This window comes from Rhipicephalus microplus, chromosome 4 (genome assembly GCF_043290135.1).
Source record: "Rhipicephalus microplus isolate Deutch F79 chromosome 4, USDA_Rmic, whole genome shotgun sequence".
In the NCBI taxonomy this organism is placed as follows: Eukaryota; Metazoa; Arthropoda; class Arachnida; order Ixodida; family Ixodidae; genus Rhipicephalus; species Rhipicephalus microplus.
This window is the reverse complement of record NC_134703.1, coordinates 221244729-221262154: the sequence shown is the minus strand read 5'-3', so window position 1 is coordinate 221262154 and position 17426 is coordinate 221244729. Positions and strand designations below refer to the sequence as shown.

At 46.8% G+C, this 17426-nt stretch overlaps 1 protein-coding gene across 3 annotated transcripts in view; it reads left to right on the top strand.

Annotated features, from left to right (window-relative positions):
* Positions 1 to 17426, top strand: part of LOC119172481 (uncharacterized) — a 647431-nt gene that overhangs the window by 22909 nt on the left and 607096 nt on the right. The window lies entirely within an intron of this gene.

The window sequence follows — 17426 nt, the reverse complement described above, 5'->3', positions numbered from 1 at the left end:
ATTGCATACTTCTCCCAGGTCAGCAGCAACTCATCACAAACACTTCTCCGAATATTGCCAATAGTGACGTCCTTATCACGCCTTCCAGCAACTGCCTAGCTCGCGGCGTCGTACTCCCCTCGAGCCTTGTGCGGTTCAAAGACAATAGTGCGATAATCCTTGGCCTGTACCCTACCTCGGAGTCTGTCCTCTTACCTCAAGGCTCTGCAGTGTCATGTTATGTGGATACCTAACCGGTGTCTTTGGTATCTCTTGACGCCTTCCCAGCTCATATACAACCGGACAAACCTGTTACTCTCTCCTTCTTTATTGCCAGGATAAATCCTGACCTTTCTCTTTCTCAACTTGAGGCGTTGCTAAATTTGCTAACGAAGCACCAGGCCTCCTTCGACGCCAATGCTTCGGCAATAAGACAGACCACAGCTACGCATCATCGCATCGACACTGAAGGTCAGACTTTTGCACGCCGTCGTCCCTACCGAGTCTCCTTGGTCGAGATCAAAATCATCGAGGAGAACTTGACCGATATGACAAAAGGAAACATCATACGACCCTCTAACATTCTTGGTCATCACCCGTTCTGTTGGTGCAAAAGAAGGATGGATCGGTACGATAATGTTTTGATTACCGTGCGCTCAACAAAAGTACCCGAAAAGATGTATATTCGATGCCCCGTATAGATAATACACTTTACTCAAAGCAAAGCGCCCAATACTTCTCCACCCTATCTTCGGTTCGAATATTGGCAAATTTCAATGGACGAAGCAGACAGAGAAAAGACCGCCTTTTCTACTCGGACGGTTTTTACGAGTTTAACGTAATGCCATTTGGCCTATGTATTGCTTCCGTCACATATAAAAGGATAATCGCACTGTTCTTCATGGCTTCAAGAAAAAAAATTTCTATGCTACTTTGACGATAGGGTCGTCATTTTTTCCCCTTTTTGTGATCATCTGCAATGCCTAGATCCAGTACGCACATGCCCTTCCAATGCTGGACTTCAGCTAACCACAAAAATTGCCCTTTCGGCCACACAGCTCTAAAAGTTCTGGGGCATCTCGTTAGTAAAGATGGCATCCAGCTCGATTCGGACAAAATTTCCGCAGTCCTCAATTTTTCACGCCGCTTTCGTCCCAAAGAACTACGCAGTTTTCTTGGACTCGCATCGTACTTTCACCGATTCATTCGCGACTTTGCCACTATTGCCGCCCCTTCCACAAGCTACTTGCTAGTACCAGTACCTTCGATTTGAATGATCAATGCAAAGCCTCATTTCAAGAACTCAAGCACGCACTGGCATCCCCACCGGTGCTTTGTTATTTCGATGACAAGACACCTACGTTGTTACACACTGACGCTAGTGGAGAAGGAAATTGGCACCATGCTCCTTTAGCGCGGCCATGCTTTTCGCGAGAAAGTTGTCGCGTTTGCAAATTGCACTCTGACCTCTGCAAAGAAAAGGTACTCGATAACCCAACAAGAGTGCTTGGCTGTTGTCTGGTTCATTGAAAAATTTCGTCCGTATCTACATGGTCAACGTTTTACTGTTGTGACAGACCACCATGCCCTTTGCTGGTCGTCCACAATATAAACTTTGTCGGGGTGACTTGGACGCTTGAATCTCCGGTTACAATCATATGACTTTGACGTCATCTTCTAGACCGAAAGACAACACCAAGATGCCGATGCTTTGTCACGATGTCCTTTGCCGCAGGCTGCGGCGCACGTAACATCTTCTTGTCAAATTGGCTATGCTGAGGACGCCTCGTCGATATCATCCAATTCTTCCCTACCATCATCCATCCGTCTGTCAGTATTTACCACTCGCCAGCCAGCCGATTCTTATTGCACTGACCTCATCGGTCGGCTTACCGGTGCCTCATCTTCCCCAAATGCCAGGCTCCAGAAACAACTCCGGCAATTCAAGTTGGGGGGCAATGTGCTCTATCGATACATATTCCATCCTAAAGGCCAGCGATGGGTTACCGCCGTACCAGGCACACACCGCACAGAAATTTTGCGCGCTTCACATGACGACCCGACGTCAGGCCAGTTCGGTTACTAAATACCTACGAGCGCACCCGCAGTCGATTCTTCTGGCCCAGTGTTTCCATGACGGCAGCAAAATATGCTCCAGTCTGGACCCTACAACCACTTCCTTGTCCAGCAGAGCCGTTCTCTGTCGTCGGAATTGGCATTTTCGGGCCCCTCCCAACTACATCAGACGGCAAGAGATGGATCGTCAACCACAATTTATCACTTGACCCGGTACGCTGTGACGGCCTCGATCACTCTAGGAACTGCTTCGGAAGTAGCAACTTTCTTCTTGAATGCTATTTACCTACGTCACGGAGCCCCTCGTGTTCTTTTGGGCGACCGGGGCAAGGTATTTCTTTCAAGCACGCTCAGTGAAGTTCTTCAGGCATCAAAAACAGTTCACAAAACAACATCTACCTGTCAGCCACAAACCAATGGCTTAACGGAAAGATTCCATTGCACGCTGTGTGACATGCTGTTCATATATATCCGAGCGGATCATCGCAACTGGGGTCCATTCTACCATTTGTCACATATGTTATAATACGCCAGTTCAACTAACCACAGGCTATTCTTCATTTTTCCTAGTATAAAGGCGCCAACCGACATCACCACTCGACGTTTCATTCTTTCCTGGCCCCTTCATTGCTTCACCATTCGTTTGTGACCAGTTTCTGTCCCGTGTTGCTCAATGCTGTCGTCTTGCTTGTTTAAACACCGAAGCTAGCCAAGAAGATCGCAAACATCGTTACGATGCCGCTCATCCCGTCGTTCTCTACCACACTGGTGACGATGTACCGTGGACTCCCGCACAAACGCCTAACTTATGCGAGAAGCTTAAGTCGCGCTATCTTGGCCCCTATAAAGTGGTGGAACAGACCTCACCGGTGAACTACCGTATCACACCTGTTCAACCCCCCCCCCCCCTGACCAACGCTGCCGCGGTACAGAGATTGTGCACGTTTCGCGTCTCAAGCCATATCCTATGCGTTCCACAGCGTGATTCGCAGCCAGGCAGACCTCTTCCATCGACGGGGGAAATTGACCGTAGCTTTGGCGTTCCACGTACGCGTCCACTTCAGCTACCGGAGAGGCGGGGTTCGATCCCCAGTGCCGGCCAGCCTCCCACCGGTAGCTAAACAGGGTACAGGCGGGCTTCGAGGGGCTGTGACGCGTCACCCCAGTGGTGAAGCTTATTCTGCCTGGAGGACTACCAACCCGTTGCGCGGGACCCGGTACACAGAAAATTAGTGGAAGAATTAATTGGACTTCATCTTCCTCATCTGTCAATAACCATCATCAGTCTTCGCTTTGGCCCTCTTCATCTTCTCTGCCATCTTGCTGTTGCTTGAATAAAGCGTGAGCTGAACCGTGGTATATATATATATATATATATATATATATATATATATATATATATATATATATATATATATATATATATATAGTGGGAGTAATAATTAGTGGGCCAGTTAGTCTTTGTGAAGGTATGGGATATGGCACAACGGGAGCGTTGTCAACAAGGATGAATATATTTATTTCCCACAGTTTCGGGAGGGGTCCTCCCTTCATCAGGGGATGAGTTATACTGACATGAATTTCCAAACTTCGTTGCTGCCGCGTCCCTCTCGTCTTGAAACATGTTGGCGAGAGTGAGAGGGAACTATGAAAAAAAGGGGGGGAAGAAAAAAAGAAAAAGAAAGAAAAGAAAGAAAGTAAAAAAGTAAAAAAGAGGAAGAACCACTGTCAACACTGAGAACGAAACCAACTGTCCGTGTACGTCCACATACGTTTCTTATCACGTGCTGTTCAGTTCTCGACGTGTGTCGGGCCACCCAAGATTGTCGCCGCCGTGCCGGGAGGGTCCGTGACGGCGTGCGTAAAGAAAGGGTTTCCCCGTAATGGGTCGGTCGGCGTGCAGCGTGCGTAAAAGAAGGGTCTCCCGTAATGGGTCGGTCGGCTCTTTTTACCTTTAATCTTCGTTCGTTTCCCTTCAATGGTCATCAATTGGTAGGCGAACGAAAACACTTTGTATGTGCATGTGGAAAAAAAGGAAGAAAAAAAATGAATGAAGAAAAAACGAAAAACAAGAATGGACAATGTACACGTACGAGTCAGTCAGAAAAAAGCCTGGTCTGCAGCTATCGGACGAGAATAGAGTGATTGGTGGTGACAAATCATGATGTCCGGGTGAGCAGAGGAACAAACACCTCGATATGTATATATCAGCAGTTCAAAAAGATATCATCAGAGCGTATGAAAAAAATCGGCCATTTCGAAACAACATATCAAAGTCAGAACGAAGGGCACTCGATGAACTACGAAAAAGCACTGAAATTACTATCAAACCAGCTGATAAAGGGGGCTGCATAGTAATTATAAACACGTCGGACTACTTAAAGGAAGGGGAACGACAGTTATCAGGCACAAAATTCTACAAAGAACTTCCAACTGACCTGACTCCCGAATTGGAAAGGGAGATAAAAGTAACCCTAAACAATTTCCACCGGGACAAGAAAATTACCGGCAAAATGTTAAAAGCAATGTTACCGGCCCGTTCTGTTCCCGGTCGATTCTATTTGCTCCCCAAAATACACAAGGCAGGTAATCCGGGACGTCCGATAGTATCCAGTAACAGCACATCAACAGAAAATATATCAGCATTCATCAATTCCTCAATAAAAACATCCCCCCAAACTTTCCCTATTACCTAAAGGACACAAACCACTTCATCTGCGAAACTTCAAGTCTCGAAATCCCAGGCGGCAGTTTTCTGGTGACCATGGACGTCTGCTCACTGTACACTAACATACCCCACCATGACGGAATAGCGGCTATGGTTTCTGAATATGTAAAATCTGACTCATCAACTAGTGTAAGTGGCGAGGTACTGTTTACACTTCTTGAACTTGTACTAAATTATAACCATTTTGAGTTCAATGGCAAGCATTTCCTTCAGGTCAGTGGCACTGCAATGGGCACGAAAATGGCCCCAAACTTCGCGAGCACCTTTATGGCTTCACTTGTAATCCCATTCATTGAGGGACGCACCTTGAAACCTTTCTACTACAGAAGATACTTAGACGATATTTTTATGATATGGAACCATGATGAGGGAAGTCTTTTCCGCTTCATAGAGGATTTTAACAAGTGCCACCCGTCAACAAAGTTCACGCACAAAATTTCCAAAACTAGCATTAACTTTTTCGACGTCACTGTCGCGGTCCAAAATGACCGCTTGTCAACAAACTTTTACAAAAAGCCTACAGACCGTCAAATGTGCCTACATTTCAACAGCAGCCACCCAAAGCATTGCAAAACGGGTATTCCATATTCTCAGGCCTACCGGTACCGAAGAATATGCACCGATATGCGGGAATTTGACAGACACGCGGAACACCTAAAGCATTCCTTATTGCAACAAAATTATCCGGAAGACATTATTGACGATGCCATACTACGTGCTCGCAACGTGAACAGGAATGATATTATTAAAAGACCAAACAGAGTATCTCAAACGACTTCCCAAACGAACCTTGTACTAACTTACTCCTCATCAGCGCCACGAATCAACAACATACTGTCCCGCCATTTCAACATAATCAGGCAAAGCAAACGACTAACTTCTATCTTCGTGAAGCCACCTCACGTGGTGTACCGCCGGGATAAAAATTTGAAGGATATTCTTGTCAGAGCAAAAACAACCACCCCCAAATTTCTATCAGGGTGCCATCCCTGCGGAAAAGCTCGATGTAAGGTACGCCCACAGATGGTCACAACACGTGAATCCAAAGCAAACTTCTCGGATTTCAAAGTCTGCATAACTGAAAGCCTTAATTGTGACTCCAGTAACGTAATATACATGCTACATTGCAACATCTGCGGACAAGAATATATCGGCCAAACAGACACGCCATTACGGCTGCGGTTCAATAATCACCGGTACCACGCCACTTCACTGCCGAAGCTACCTTTATCTAGACATCTGCACCTGCCAAACCACAGTTTTGAAAATATCAGCGTAACTCTTTTGCAGTCCAGTTTCTCAAACAGACGCGAGCGCGAACAGCGTGAGGCATATTTTATTTTGAAATTTCGAACATTAGTAGCCGGCATCAACGAGGACCCCGGTAAACTCCACTGCCTCCGAGAAATAAGCCAGGAGGAAATGGGTGACAAAGATTGATAGCTGGAGACCATGCTTTTTTCTGACTGACTCGTACGTGTACACTGTCCATTCTTGTTTTTCGTTTTTTCTTCATTCATTTTTTCTTTTCTTCCTTTTTTTCCACATGCACATACAAAGTGTTTTCGTTCACCTACCACTTGATGACCATTGAAGGGAAACGGACGAAGATTAAAGGTAAAAAGAGCCGACCGACCCATTAACGGGAGACCCTTCCTTTACGCACACCGCACGCCGACCGACCCATTACGGGGAAACCCTTTCTTTACGCACGCCTTCACGGACCCTCCCGGCCCCGCGGCGACAATCTTGGGTGGCCCGACACACGTCGACAACTGAACAGCACGTGATAAGACACGTATGTGGACGTACACGAACAGTTGGTTTCGTTCTCAGTGTTGACAGTGGTTCTTCCTCTTTTTTACTTTTTTTACTTTCTTTCTTTTCTTTCTTTTTCTTTTTTTCTCCCCCCCCTTTTTTCATAGTTCCCTCTCACTCTCGCAAACATGTTTCAAGGCGAGAGGGACGCGGCAGCAACGAAGTTTGGAAATTCATGTCAGTATAACTCATCCCCTGATGAAAGGAGGACCCCTCCCGAAACTGTTGGGAAATAAATCTATTTATCCTTGTTTACAACGCTCCTGTTGTGCCATATCTCTTATATATATATATATATATATATATATATATATATATATATATATATTGTAGGCATTCATTAAGCACATCATCTATCTTTACACATATTCATCATCGTGAGTGGTCGTCATCTTCTTCTGCTGTGGGGACTTGGCTTGTCTGAGGTCTGTGCCTTGGGCGTGGTCGCTTCATCGTGTCTTCCGGGCCTAATAAAGGTTGCCTTTACTGTTACATCACAATATATATATATATATATATATATGTATATATATATCTGTGTGTGTGTGTGTGTGTGTGTGTGTGTGTGTGTGTGTTTGACACTATAATAATGAGGTCTACCTGGCAATTTTGCGAGGAAAATATATGAGAAGCTATTAAACACTATTGTAATGCAGGTGTAAAAAAAGTGAATGAAAAGATAGCGTGCCGCAGGCAGAGAGCGAATCTCCGACCTTATAATAACGCGTGCAATGCTCTTCCGATCGAGCTACGAGAGCGGCTATCCCGTCCATCCAACTTATTGGGGACATATGCAAATTTAACGTGGGAGTTTCTGTCAGTACCACCTGTAGTCATGATGGTGCAAATGAAACACTTTTTTTTGCCTGTTTGGCGTCATGAATACAAGGGACAACTGTGTGCTCTACTGCATGCGCAGCGGAGCGTGGACGCTACCAGATCAAGCTCGCTCATAAGATCTTTCGCATCTAAAAGTTCACAACGCTAAAGTTTTATGTGTTCGCAGGCCACCAGCAGCTTGCACTTGAGTTGTCCTAGGTTATCGTCATGTCATACCAACTAGCCCGAGCTGCCACATTTTTAAGTTGAAAGTCACGCGAACAAGAATTTACTTTGTCAGTAAAATGGGATTGCGTTGGTATAGTTCACGGCCACTTCTGCACATGGTCTGAAAGCCGACTCTGATTTGCTAACGCAGTGGTGATAACCAAATACTAAGTTGATGAGAAGGTATCACATATCGGACGCAATAAAAGTGGTGCTTGTAGCAAAAAAATGCTGTCTTTATGACTGGTTTGGGATAATATTTCATTCCCCTAACTCCTGATTCGCAAGATACGCCTAGCCAAGCGATTTTCTTTTTGCTTTCGTGGATAGGCTGCAGGCATTGGTGGATGTTGCCTTTGACTCCGTCATGTGCGGAAGCTACGCATTCTGGTAGCTTCAAGAAACAGTTGAACGTACCCTGAAGATACACAGCATTGCATGCAGTACTTGAATGTGCACTTCAGCTTTATTTACTAAGAGTAAGTACCAAAACTACACGTTGATATCCAACTGCAGAACTCAGAACTGCACCACTTTTTCAATAAAAGTTTTGTGGAGCAGAAAGAAAAAGTATTCCCGTGAAGTTGACTACAAAAAAAATAATTTTATATACACAACAAAAACACTGTATTAACACTGACATATATCATCGCGGTTATACGTTGCATACCATATTACCATAGTATAGATGTGGTGCAATTTTTTAGTTCGGTTTCTATTTAGTGACTAGGCACAACTTGACTAAAAGTGTCACTAAAGGATACCAGCTGCTGGATTCATAATTACTAAATGGTGCCACGAAAAAAAAAACTAAAGTGTTAAGGAGCACGCAAAAGACAAGTGCCATTTGTTTACGTGTTCCCACGTGTTTTTATCCGTCTTCGTGACGCCATTCAGTGATGAGAAATTCTCGCCAACTAGCCCAGTTTTCAGTTTTTTAAACAGCTGCTGGGCGCCAAATTTAACCAGAACTGCCAAGCATATAGCTTTGCAGGGATTCCTCGCTGCATAAGCAATGCAGTGCTCTTGAATCTCTAATGTAACGGGTACCACAAAATTTATGAGGATGTTTGCTCGTGGTCTTCGAATTTAAGTTTGTGCTGTCACGCAGAACGGTGTATTAAAACAGAATTTATAAGTACTTAAATTTTTCAAATGGTATTGTATTTCTATATTTCATGCACTGGTGCAGTGCCAGTTGGAAGTTCTTAAGGAACTTTACCGTAAGATGCTTCGGCTTTTGCAGGACAAACAACTTCATGCCTTTTTTTCTCTTAGGCTGCCTCCGAGTAAATGACAGCTGTCCTTTCGACTATTTAGCTTTCTTGCATTGTGGTTTTTTATTGTGATGCACAACTGCATGTTGGGTTCTGCAACAAAGAGCTCATGAGCTAATGCAGACAATCAATAAAGTCTTAAGGTTTCTGGGTGCACAAACAAACAAAATAACACAGATTACTTGGCATACTCTACACTTGAAAAATGTGGGATGTATTTTGAAGTGAGCCGGAGTAAAGGTGAAGGAATAGATTCTAATCATGATATCCGTGTTTTCGCCTAGAGTGGAGGAATATCGTTCAGGAGTCGCTTACAGAAAACAATGTCACAAATCTTTTGTAGATCTGTGTGCATGTAAAAACAACATCACGTGGTTATCTTATATTCTTATTTTATTTTAACAGTTTTATTTTCAAAGTATAACACAATATTACTTAGTAACCACCCACCTAAAACAAACAGACATTCAGAGAAATGGTACTGCAGTATAGCCATCGGCGCAATGTAGTACATGAACACAAATATGAGAGGTAGACAAGAAGGAAACTCGTTTGTGGTCTTCTTTGTGCGAGTGCACTTATTACAATATGCGAAGCCACTGTGCAGTGCTATTTAAGAAAATATTGCTAGATGCAAGCCGCTCTTTCCAAAGCAACACATTGATTGATATGTGGGGTTGAACGTCCCAAAACCACCATATGATTATGAGAGACGCCGTAGTGGAGGGCTCCGGAAATTTTGACCACCTGGGGTTCTTTAACGTGCACCCAAATCTGAGCACACGGGCCTACATCATTTCCGCCTCCATCGGAAATGCAGCCGCCGTAGCCGGGATTCGAACCCGTGACCTGCGGGTCAGCAGCCGAGTGCCTTAGCCACTTGACCACCGCGGCGGGGCCAAAGCAACACATCATGCAGACACCTGTGGTATTGATCCTTCATGGTCTTTTTATTTGGTAAATGAGTGCCTGGCTAGACCTTTGGTAACAGATGCAGCAGAACGGAGAATATCATGACCTTGGAGCATGGGAATAACTCATTTCAGATGCTGCTGAATTCTGAGCATCACTGACAAACTTGACTACTTTTTCATTGATTTCCACATGAAATAACAGTTTATGACACAGACGGTCAGTTTACGGCACTAATGGATACAAAAATTAAAAACCATAACCTAAAAGAGCAAAAGCACCCATTTTACATGTTATGTATACACTGTAAAAACTGCCTATTAGAGGCATGACAAAGATCGACGTGAATCTAATGGGTGCCTCTCAGTTCGTGGGAAGAAGCAGAAAATGGCCGTGGATGCCAACGAACGTAGTGCTGTTATTGTAAGTACAGAGATAATGTCCTTCTTCAGTGGACCTTATGGAAAATTTTAGAAGTTGGCTGCTTTGATTAGTTACTTTCTAGCCGAATCACCACTACTAGGCCACTTTTTTGCGGCGCACGATGTGTTGACCGAGAGCCTGTGTGCGCGTATATATTATTCGTTTTTTTTTTCATAGTTCCTCTTTAATCTTTTTAATCTTTTTACTGTCATGTGAATACTGTTGACGTGTTTCCCATATCGGCATCGCCGTCATGCACCATATACAGTCCAAATCTTTAACAGCTCTCCGGAAATCGTGTGTTCTAGTCGCGGGTAAATGAAAGCGAGCGAGCACTACGAGCATGGCTGAAGCAAACGGGAAGCAAGCCGACCGATCTCAGTCGCAGGAAGGGCGCATGCGATAACATCACCCGCGTGCAAGGCATGTCATCGATTTACACTCAGGCAAAAGGAAAACGCCCTGTCTTTCTTGAGGAATTCCGGGGCCAAAGGGAACAAGACAGAAGCTGCCATATAACCAAATGGGAAGATAGTGGCCATTTGGAAACTTCAAAAGTTTTTTTTCAATGAAACGAAAATTGCATTAATAAAACTTGGGATATCAAAAGAACTGCTTACTTGCTTTCCAGTTGGATATAAATGTTATCTTTAATTAGACCACCAAGTGGTGCAAATTGGCCTCAATGTGGCCAAAGTTGATGATTTTGGAAAATTTGTGATTTTTTCTTCTAAAGTTTTCCGACTTCAGGAATGCAACGGTATTTTTTCTTTCCAAACTATACCTTCTATAAAGTAATAAATAGTTTCTCCGATATTATTTGAAAGAACAGTAATGCAATGTAAAAACTGCAAACATATCCCTTTTCGGCTAAATTCTTGTAGGTGAATGTGTCCAAAATTAGCACTAATAACGATTAGCTTAAAACATCTTGCACCATCACTATCACTTATTATATAAAGTAAATTTGGTATTGGAAGAGGAAGTGACACTTTAAAAAATAAAATTTTTTCACTACCAACAGCCATACGACATTTTGATTATTGGGTAAAGCCCTCACGTTACCACATATTTTTTCTTCCTGAAATATTCTAGTGATTCACTGCTTTCAATGCAGTAAATCAGCAGGATATTTCTTCGAATCTATTTGACGTAGTCGCCAAAATAGCTGGTATGTTTGGCATGGAATGACCCCACTACGAACAGCACAGGCAGCGAGTAATGCTCCCGGCTTGGAGCTAAAGCACCAGTGCTTTTTGCAAGGAAAGAGTTGAATGCAAGGAGAGGCGGAAAAAGGGAAGAGAAGGATCTGAACACCTGCACTATGCGTGCGCCTTGAAAACTGTGATGGCAAGGGTGACGTGCTGCTGCCGCGCGGTGACAATCTAATAAAGATACAACCGAATTACTCAAAGATATGTCAACTTTGTTTAGCGAAACTTGCGCACCTTCCTAACAGAACTTCCTTGTTTTCGTTGTGATGACGTTTATTGAACCGGAGAAGTCGCAACGATGTCGCAACGAAAAATGGCCGTACGACAAGTCTGGCAAAAGGCGGCCCAGGTTCTCGTGCAATCAGAGCACGGGGTTTTTCCTTCTCTTTGGAAGGCGCATACACGTTAGTGCGTATGCTCCACTACAATACCCCACGGGTTGAAGAGTAGCCATCCTGGCGACTCAGGGAGTAGGCACAATGAGGGGGTCGTAGTAGGGCTTGAGACGGTCGACGTGTACGGTCTCGCGTCCTCGACGGCGCAAATCTGGCGATTGTGTTAGGGGCTCGACGATGTAATTCACTGGTGAGGTTGCGTCAATGACACGGTATGGACCATGGTACCGGGCCAGAAGTTTAGAAGACAGGCCAGGAACGTGCGGGGGCACCCAAAGCCACACGAGGGAGCCAGTACGAAACGTAGGCGTTATGTGATGAGCGTCATCATGCCGGGTTTTTTGTAGACCTTGAGCCTCACTTGTCATAGACCGAGCCAACTGACGGCAGTCTTCAGCGTATCTGGTGACTTCCGAAAGCGGGGAGCACTCCGATACATCAGGGCGGTACGGGAGTATGGTGTCGAGTGGGTGGGATGGTTCGCGGCCGTACAACAGAAAGAACGGGGAAAAACCGGTAGTCGCTTGCGTCGCGGTGTTGTAAGCGAAGGCAACAAAAGGCAAGACAGCGTCCCAGTTAGTGTGGTCGGAGGAGGTGTACATCCTCAGCATGTCGCCAAGTGTGCGGTTGAACCGTTCAGTGAGACCATTCGTCTGTGAATAGTATGCGGTAGATTTCCGGTGGATGATGTTGCATTCAGCGAGAATAGCTTGGATGACCTCCGACAGGAACACTCGACCCCTATCACTGAGTAATTCCCGTGGAGCCCCATGGCGGAGAATGAAGCTGCGGAGAATGAAGAGTGCAACTTCGTGGGCGGTCGCTGCTGGTAGAGCTGCAGTCTCAGCGTAGCGTGTCAGATGATCGACGCCGACAATAATCCACCGGTTTCCAGAGCGACTATATGGGAGGGGGCCATAGAGATCGATACCCACGCGGTCGAATGGGCGAGCCGGGCATGGGAGCGGCTGTAACATGCCAGTAAGGTGCCGCGGAGGTGTCTTGTTCTGTTGGCAAGTGGTGCAAGACTGAACGTATTTCTGCACAAAGAGATACATTCCTCGCCAGTAATATCGTTGGCGCAGCCTTTCGTAGGTTTTCAGGACACCTGCGTGAGTACTTTGAGGGTCTGCATGGAAATTCATGCAGATGTCAGAGCGCATAAGAGTTGGGACAGCAAGGAGCCACTTCCGACCACCAGGCATGTAGTTGCGGCGGTACAGAATGCTGTCTCGCACGGAAAAGTGGGCCGCTTGTCGGCGTAGCGCTCTCGTGGAAGGGACAGCAGACGGATCGGTAAGGTAGTCGAGTAACAATGCAAGGTATGGATCTTTACGCTGCTCCGAAAGCATGTCAGTGGTGTCTATTGGTGACAAGGTGGTAAAAAGGGGTGACAGAGAAGCCACATCTGGGGTCAAAGGCGATCGCGAAAGTGCATCGGCATCTGCATGCTTGCGACCGGAACGATATACTACACGGATGTCGTATTCTTGCAATCGAAGTGCCCAACGTCCCAGGCGTCCGGACGGGTCTTTCAATGTGAACAGCCAACATAGAGCGTGGTGGTCTGTGACCACGTCGAAAGGGCGGCCGTAAAGGTACGGGCGAAACTTCGTCAAGGCCCAGATTATGGCCAAACACTCCTTCTCTGTCACGGAGTAATTCAATTCAGCCTTCTTGAGAGCGCGACTTGCATAGGCGACTACGTATTCAGCTTGGGTGCCTTTCCGTTGTGCCAAAACTGCACCAAGACCGATGCCACTTGCATCGGTGTGAATTTCTGTGGCAGCAGCGGGGTCGTAGTGACGAAGAATGGGTGGTGAGGTCAGCAGGCGGCGCAGCTGGCAAAATGCGTCGTCACATGCAGGTGACCATGCAGATATACCTTTGCTGTTGGAGAGCAGACTTGTTAGAGGTGCGATGATGGACGCGAAGTTGGACACAAAGCGACGAAAGTACGAGCAGAGACCGACGAAACTTCTTAGAGCTTTCAGTGATGTGGGCAACGGGAAGTCAGCGACAGCCCGAAGCTTATCGGGATCCGGAAGAACACCGTCTCTTGTGATGACATGTCCCAAGATGGTTAGTTTTCGTGCTGCGAAGTGGCACTTTTTGGAGTTAAGTTGTAGGCCCGCAGAAGTTAGACACGTCAGAATCTCGTGGAGGCGAACAAGATGTGTCGGGAAATCAGACGAAAAGACTACGATGTCGTCCAGGTAACACAAGCAAGTTTTCCACTTATGGGCACGCAAGATGGTATCGATCATGCGCTCAAATGTGGCAGGTGCGTTGCAGAGCACAAATGGCATCACTTTGAACTCATATAGACCATCTGGCGTTACAAAGGCTGTTTTAGGGCGATCACATTCAGCCATTGGCACCTGCCAATACCCAGAACGCAGATCCAAAGATGTAAAGTACTCGGCGCCTTGTAAACAGTCAAGAGCATCGTCTATTCGTGGTAGCGGGTAGACATCTTTCTTCGTAATCTTGTTTAAGCGGCGATAGTCCACGCAAAATCGAACGGTGCCATCTTTTTTCTTGACCAGAACGACAGGTGATGACCAAGCGCTTTGAGAAGGCTGTATCACTCCACGTTTAAGCATGTCGTCTACTTGCTCCGTAATGACGCGGCGCTCTTCGGCGGAAACGCGGTAAGGACGCTGTCGCAGAGGCAAATGTGAGCCGGTGTCAATAGTATGAGTGATAGTCGTGGTGCGGCCCAAAGCAGGTTCTTGAAAGTCGAAAGAAGAGCGAAACTTGTTAAGGAGAGCAACAATTTGGCGGCGATGCGAGAGGGGAAGGTCTGCGTCAATAGCATTGTCGAAGGCTGACAAACTTGATGGCTCAGACGCATGAGTTATTGCGGCAATGTGACATGGCGCTCCGTCGGGAAGAATAGTATCATCGATATGGTCGACAGGTTGCACATATCCCAACGTTTCACCACGAAGTAAGCTGATGGGGTAGTTGCAGTGGTTGGTAACCAGCATTACGGTTAAACCAGATGCAATTGTAAGAACGGCAAATGCGAGAACGATGCCCTTGCGTTCAGTAAAAACAGGAGATGGCGTAAACACCACCGTGGCGTCAGGTTGCGCCACACATGAAAGGCTTACAGGGACCGAAGCTTCCGGGGGCAAGGTGATGTCGTCGTCAGCGATGAGTTTGCAGAGCCGAGGAGACCGGTCGGGTGGTGGAAATTCATATGTTGGCACAAGGGACACTTCGGCACGGGAACAATCGATGATAGCTTCATGACCTGATAAGAAATCCCAACCGAGGATAAGGTCATGAGAGCAAGATGGCAGAACAAAAAACTGTACGACGTACAAAACATCTTGGATGACGACGCGCGCCGTACACAGAGCCGAGGGATGAATGCGTTGCGCGCTAGCCGTGGACAGCACCATGCCACAGAGAGATGTGGTCACTTTCTTCAGTTTCCGACAAAATTTGACGTCCATCACAGAAACGGCGGCCCCGGTATCAATTAACGCTAATGTGGCGACTCCCTCAACATCGACATCAACAACATTTTTCGGCGAAAACGGAGGCCTTGGGAATTTCGCACAAGTTTCAGTTCTTGCCTCCAAAACTGCACTGATTAGTTTTTCTCCTCAGGAGGTGGTCGACGACGCATAGGCGATGGCGACCGGCGACGAGGGGATGGGAAACGAGCAGTCGATGGGCGGCGATCCGAGTCTGAGTGCCTCTGTTCATATGCAGATGCGGTGGCCTGCTGCGGCGCGTAAGTAGGAGTTCCGAAGTATGCGTTTGCAGGTGTGGGGCGACGGCGGCAGAAGCGTGCAATGTGGCCAGCGATGCAACAGGCGAAGCAGATAGGACGATTGTCTTGAGTGCGCCACTCATTAGATCGATGGAAAAAGCGAGGTGAGGGCCTGTAAACTGGAGGCGAGGCCGGAGGAGGTGGAGCTGATAAGGCGACTGGATGCGGTGGGGGCCGCGCGACCACAGCTGCGTAGCTGAGAGGTGAAGGTGGTGCAGGTGGTGCGTAGCCGACAGCTGAGAGATTAGGCGCTACTGAAGTGCACGGGTAAGGGGCCTGCACTGTAGGGAGGACATCACAAATTTCCGTGCGTATGGCCTGCTGCAGTGTCGTAGCCAGGCTTGCGGTGGGCGCGTCGCTATGCGGCAGCAGGGAGAGCTGTCGGGCGACTTCCTCCCTGATGAAGTCTTTGATCTGGTTGGACAGACTTTCTTTGCAAACGTTGGCATTTGTGAGTGTGACGGCCAAGATCGAATCCGGCGGTAGGACACTCTGTCGGGCGATGGAACGCTGACGGCGCAATTCATCAAAGCTCGGGCAGAGGCTTACGAGGATTGCCACCGTGTTCGGGCTTTTCGCTAGCAACATCTGGAATGCGCCATCCTCGATGCCCTTGAGAATCTGCATAATTTTTTCTTCTTCGGGCATAGATGGATTCACACGCTTGCAGAGGTCGAGCACGTCCTCTATGTAACTAGTAAACGTCTCGCCAGGCTGCTGGGCTCGGTGGCGCAGGCGCTGGTCAGCGCGGAGCTTGCGGACCTCTGGTCGGCCGAACGCTTCAGTGACGAGTGTCTTAAAGGAAGACCAGTTGGCGATGGCGGTTTCGCGGTTCGTAAACCAAAGTTTAGCTACGTCTGCCAAGTAAAATATAACGTAGGCGAGCTTAGAGTCGTTGTCCCACTTGTTACTGGCGCTTACGCGTTCGTACAAGGAGAGCCAGTCCTCGACGTCTTGCTCGCCACTGCCGCTGAAGATTGGTGGGTCCCGTTGGCGAGTAGCGCCGGGGCAGGTAGACGGGACAGCCGATGGTGCTGGCTGGGCTGGGATGGGCTGGTTGGCGACTGCGTCAGTCATGTTTTGCAGTGGTCTCTCGGGCAACTTGCGAGAGCGGAGCTCCAGGTCTGCTTGGGGGTCTCAGCAGCCTCCACCAAATGTGATGACGTTTATTGAACCGGAGAAGTCGCAACGATGTCGCAACGAAAAATGGCCGTACGACAAGTCTGGCAAAAGGCGGCCCAGGTTCTCGTGCAATCAGAGCACGGGGTTTTTCCTTCTCTTTGGAAGGCGCATACACGTTAGTGCGTATGCTCCACTACATCGTCAATTTTTTTAGTTTTTATTCATTATCTTTTTAAATGGCAGGTAGTGAAATTTCTAAAGACCACTGCCACACGGAGTCCCTTGTAATAATAGAGAGGTGTTGGGACGCAAACAATTCTCGTTTTCTTCTTTCTTTTCCAGGTTTACACGCCAGGCGCATTACCCCTATTTTTTGGCACGAATGCAGCGCAGGTACATTTGTTTGATACAACTGATAATGCGGCACAGCTGCATTGTTGTAAGCGGCTTGTTTTGCCAAAGAAAGCACATATATATTGGTGGTTCTATCTCAATATAATCGCCGATATGTTGTTGAAACCAGTATCAAAATAGTGATGGGTTCCACACGTTATTATGAGCTTGCGGGAACTTTTGAATTATTTTGATCGCTCCGATGTAAAAATTCTTATGCCCTATCATCAAGCATTTCAGGCTGTAAGATTG